This window comes from Limulus polyphemus, unplaced genomic scaffold, assembly GCF_000517525.1.
Source record: "Limulus polyphemus unplaced genomic scaffold, Limulus_polyphemus-2.1.2 Scaffold8248, whole genome shotgun sequence".
In the NCBI taxonomy this organism is placed as follows: Eukaryota; Metazoa; Arthropoda; class Merostomata; order Xiphosura; family Limulidae; genus Limulus; species Limulus polyphemus.
In genome coordinates this window covers 4185-10539 of record NW_013673858.1, presented here as the reverse complement: position 1 = coordinate 10539, position 6355 = coordinate 4185, and positions in this window count along the sequence as shown.

The window sequence follows — 6355 nt, the reverse complement described above, 5'->3', positions numbered from 1 at the left end:
CAAAACTAATATATAAACTAACATGTTAAAATTTCCTAAAACATGCCCCCCCCAGTAGCACAGCGGTATGTCTGCGGACTTGCAACGCTATAATCCGGGTTTCGATACCCCGTGGTTGGCAGAGCACAGATAGCCCTTGTGTAGCTTTGTGCATAATTAAAAACAAACAAACAAACTATACCTTAGAATTTGTGTTCTAAACTGTTTTTCTTTTAAGGTGAGTTACAAATAATGTATTTGCACGAAAAATAACCTTTATAACTGAGTCAACAGCAAAATAAAATAATACTTGAACTCACAGTTATTTAACTATGTAAAAATAATAAAATGTTAAATGTTCTTCAACAAAAAAGTATTGTGGTTGTACTCTAAACAATTATAAGACACAAAGTTTGTTTTTTGTTTTTTGAATTTCGCGCAAAGCTACGCGAGGGCTATCTGCGCTAGCCGTCCCTAATTTATCATTGTAAGACTAGACGGAAGGCAGCTAGTCATCACCACCCACCGCCAACTCTTGGGCTACTCTTTTACCAATGAATAGTGTGATTGACAGTCACATTATAACGGCTGAAAGGGCGAGCATGTTTGGTGGGACGGGTATTCGAACCCACGACCCGCAGATTGCGAGTCGACCTCCCTAACCACCTGGCCATGTCGGGCCTGGCGTATCAAGTAACTTTTGTATAGAAATCTTTAGGGTGTGGTAATATATCTGCTGTTATATATAATTGTATCATAGAGGTTAAACGCCAGATGGAAACATTCATATCCAGGGCAGTTTTATGATTTTAATACCTAAAGTTAAGTTACAGGTAACGATCTTTTTTATTTAGTTAACATTCCTACAGTCAGCTCTATAACTTCCTATATCTGTAAGGTCTCAGTAGAATGACAAGTTTTTATGCCCCTGTTTCTTGGGCTTGGTCTCTCTTGGAATTGAATCTCGATCATAAAAGATTGGACCAGTTTTAGCTCTCTCTCCCTCCCAAGTTAGGAATAGGCCTATCTCACGTCTCTTCCCACAATGGACTGTATTTGTTCTAACTCTATCTACCTATCTTTTGATCTTGAGTGTAAATTAACCACACAGTTAAATAAACTTTCGGTTGAGTTTTATAAACTTCACTTAATCCTGGATTGTAACTTCCTTACAAAACTTGTAGTTTTTCCCTTCCTCCGCAAGCCAGCTAATTTTACCTAATCGTTCTTCTTTTAAAAAACGTACAGACTCTGTCAGTTATTGGCGTTTCGATCAGTTTTAGCAACGAAATTAACGACCTATTTTTTTTAAAAGCCAGTCACAAAATACGGAACGTCTACCTTACCTGCAAACAAACCCAGACACGTAAAAGTACATGATCTTGGAATGTGAACACTCCGAACACAATACGGTAAATATTACTGGTTGATAACATTACTTTCAATCATGATATCATGCATACGGGTGTGCGAAAAAGCGACCAATCACCGTTAACCTCGTCTGACAGCTCAACCAATAAGATAAAAGAAGAACGTTAAATACGAGTTTGGGATTCCACAGTTAGCACTTTATTCCGAACCGTTACCATGGTATTTGTTTCTTTTATCGCAAAGCCACATTGGGCTATCTGCTCTGTCCACCGAGGGGAATCGAACCTAAGATCTTCGACGTAGATGTGAAAGGAACAACCTACGACAATATTTGTGGCCACCACCATATTACAGCAATTAACAACTAACTGTAATGTTAAACATAACTAAAAAATATCAACAACAAAAACTAATATAAACGAATCGTATATAAGACTGGTGAGTGATTTGTAGATCGGTTGTTCACGTAACATTACTTACGTCACAATAAGACTGGTGGGTGATCTGTAGATCGGTTGTTCACGTAACATTACTTACGTCACAATAAGACTGGTGGATGATCTGTAGATCGGTTGTTCACGTAACATTACTTACGTCACAATAAGACTGGTGGTGATCTGTAGATTGTTTGTTCACGTAACATTACTTACGTCACAATAAGACTAGTGAGTGATCTGTAGATCGGTTCTTTACGTAACATTACTTACGTCACAATAAGACTGGTGAGTGATCTGTAGATCGGTTGTTCACGTAACATTACTTACGTCACAATAAGACTGGTGGGTGATCTGTAGATCGGTTGTTCACGTAACATTACTTACGTCACAATAAGACTGGTGGGTGATCTGTAGATCGGTTGTTCACGTAACATTACTTACGTCACAATAAGAGTGATAACTTTTCTATACCAGTATTTAAAGTGTACAATCATTACATTCCTTTTACTGTAAACTCCAATAGTTCAACAGAAATATTTGTTAAAGTATACCTTAAAATTCATTGAGATCTGGTCATAAGTTGTAAATTACGATTTTGAAAATATTCACGCGAAGTTATATAAGGACCACCTGTACTAGCCGTCCCTTAATTTGAACTGACAGACCAGACGAAAAAGACTGGTCAGTAGTACTCGCCACAAACTTTTAGGCTACTCTAATCGAATAGTGGGGTTTGACTATCACTCTTATAATGCATCCACTGTGTGGACGCGAATCATGGATCCTTGGTTCCACTGTCCGGAGTGCTAGTTATTAGACAACGCCCGGTCCAGACTTTGGCGTCTACTCACTCTTGTGTGTTTATTTTATATAAAAAATAAACCAAATATTTAGCAAAAGATACTTAAGAAGGAATTTTACAGCAGTGTTCTGAGAGATGTGTTCAAAACAAGGGAGATAAGTTAACTTGGTTACTTTTATCCTCAATAATTGTATATATCAAATTAAAACATAATGTAATAACAAATAGCCAATCAACTGAACCACGAGCACAAAGCCTTATGGGTAGATTTTAGGCTTAGGCCTTATATAAACCTAACTACACTTTATTCAATTAGATTTAGGCCTAAACATTTAAGCTAAATTCAAAGTTGGAGCTTACGTCACGGGAGAACTTAAAATACACACTTAACGATATATTATGAGTTTGATTCTAATCCAAGGTTTAATCTCAGAATTCAAAGATGTAAATATATGGTTAGATTTGGTAGAAAGTAAATCAAATTCGTTGTGTAGGCTTCAATCGGATATGATTGGTTTGATTTGTTTTGAATTTCGCGCGTTCCTAATCTAGCAGTGATAGACTAGAGGGAGGACAGCTAGCCAACAATACCCACCACCAATTATTGGGATACTATTTTACCGACGAATAGTGGGATTGATCGTTACATTATAACGTCCCCACAGCGGAAAAGGCGAGCATATTTGATGACGAGGATTCGAACCCGCGACCAGCAGATTGCGAGTCGAGTGTCCTAACCACTAGGTCATGCTAGGCCTAAAGGTAGTATGATACTGTAATCCCAAACCGCATCATATTCTCGGAGAACGAGAAAGGATCAAGCTCATGAAAATCGGTTTAATCTAGATATCAAAATTATTATCTGGTTATTTTATATAGTGCCCCCCCCCCCCCAGTGGGACAGCGGTATGTCTGAGGACTTACAACGCTAGAATCCGGGTTTCGATACCCGTGGTGGGAAGAACACAGATAGCTCATTGTGTTGCTTTGTGCTTAACTTGAAACAAACAAACAAATTTTATACAGTGCATTTACAATTTGGTTTTAAAACAAAATAATAGACGCAAAAGATGATAATCTTTGAAAAACTGACGGTTTATGAAATCATTAAGTATGTACAGAAGAAGAAGAACCAGGTTATAGTTTTATCATACAGATATTAACCAATCGAGTTTTACACATAGGAGTGTCTCATCATCTGATGACATATATTACATAAGATATAGGTCTGTAGGCCTACCGTTGGGGAGGGGGTTCACATCAGTTCTGGTGAAGTGTGTTGGAAATTATTATATGAGTCACGTGGATGCCCACCCACCTCCACTGCTAGGGCGTTTGCACCGATACGCATTCTCGCGCATGTTAATGATGGATATTTAATAAGTTTGCATAACGAATCCAACGATCTCAGATATTACTTCACTCCAGTTGCAGTGTATTTTGTTTAATAAAACTATCATGTGGCATCAGAACAGCTCTAAACGCCACCTGGTGACAAGATTTACATACTTCTATTAAAGTGCAATTATAACAATAAGATTCCTAAATTCTTATCATTTATATATATATTCTAATTTTTATTCTAATTGACTGGCTCGATATTAAAAGACTGACTACTTTGCAACAGTACTTAAGCTTAAACTATACCGGTTACGCTTAACGAACCGTTGGAGGAGTTATTAGGCCTAGGAAGGCAAGCCCCACTAGTAGCGAGGGCACCAAGTTAATCAACTGTTGCATTTTAACCCCTAAAGTTTGTAGGTGGTAACATAGCAGTTATTATAATGTACAGCAAACAGATAATATTTCAGTATATATATACGTGTGTGTGTGTAGCTGTATACGTCTCTCTTTTCTCTGTCCCCCCCCCCCGCCCTCTGTAAGCTGGACACAGTTTCTGTCAGGGAGGGAGTAACAGTTTTAGATATTAAAATGTGATATTAAACCATAAGCTCATAAACACTGAAGAGTAAATACGTGATATAAAACTCACTATATCAAAATAATTTGCCTGATGACGTCACGAGTTATCAAGTTTTCTCACTCTGTAAACCTACCAGTTACCATTCTTATACATCAAGATGTAATCAATAACATGTAGTTATGTAATGTATTATAGGTTATATATACATAACATATGCCTATTGAATATACGCAATCATTATCACTGAACTGAACTCACTATTCATCACTAATTAACTAACTGTCTAATCCAGTTATATCAGTAGTCTAATCACTAGATACTTCACAAAGTTTCTCGATCACTAATATTCCAGAATATTCTAGGACTTGCTTGATCTTAACTTCGTGCGCCCTCTGGCTAACATCTAAATTATAACATTAAAAATATGGCTTATAACAATATACATACTGGGCACGGATAAACACATATGTAAGAATATATTATCATATTGTTGAAACAAGATTTGTGATAAATTATTACTACGAAAAAAGAAGTTCGTATTGTTGAAATTGGCAGCATTATAACACGGTTATAAGAAGTTACGTCCAAATCAACTAACAATAATCACACGTTTGAACTCAACACAATACCTAATTCAAAGTGATTCGTTTAATGCTCAAAGACACCGTACCTACGTCGAGTAAAGCATCACGGTTAAAACTGGCCTCCTTGGTCCCCAGAAAACGTAAGTTTCGGTGTTAATTGAAATTAAATAATCAAACAACCAAACTGTACAGCAGCTCCGCGCTGACATTCAGACCCGCCCAACATTTACGAACATAAAGATAAAATCATACCTGTCACTCTTACAAGACTCTCTTAATAATTTAGAAACAATTAACGACGAAAACAGAAACTCCAGAAAGTTCCTTACCTTACCTCTGGCTGTAGTTATGCACAAAACAGCGTACGTAAAAGTTAAGTCTTTTTTTTCCCCTCAAAGTTTAAAACGTCACAAAAACAGCGTTTACTAGCGTCAAAAAAGTCAACTTGTTTAATTTATTTTCGATATTCAAAAATTTTAATTTACCTCAACATTGAAAGGGATCACTACCCCATCTACTACGTCCTTCCGCCTTTAAATTTTAATGTAAAAACATACAAGCCCTGAATCAAGCTGATTCCGTTAAGACTAACTGTAATCGTCTGGTTGACCTTGACAACGGCATCTCTAGATATCAGTGCACGCGAACAGGGAGAAAGGTGCTATCTATACAAAAGCAGTTGGTGCAACGCGTTCTGCCCCACAGGTTCAAATCCTTCCAAGTTGACGTTAAGTAAAAGGTAACGGCTGAGATACGGGCTGCTGTTAATAAGTTGATAAACTTTATTTCTTAACCAATCAACGTCTGCGTAAATATTATTTATTTCTACAACGACAGTTGTGCAAATCAATTTCAATATGCATCTTTTGGTATAACACGTGGCTAAACGGGATTGTTAACCAGCACAGTCACAGGAAAGATATATGGCACGTGGTCAAACGGAACTGTTAACCAACACAGTCACACAAAAGAGATATGGCACGTGGTCAAACGGAATTGTTAACCAACACAGTCACAAGAAAGAGACATGGCACGTGGTCAAACGGAATTATTAATCAACACAGTCACACGAAAGAGATATGGCACGTGGTCAAACGGAATTATTAACCAACACAGTCACACGAAAGAGATTTGGCACGTGGTCAAACGGAATTGTTAACCAACACAGTCACACGAAAGAGATTTGGCACGTGATCAAACGGAATTGTTAACCAACACAGTCACATGAAAGAGATATGGCACGTGGTCAAACGGAATT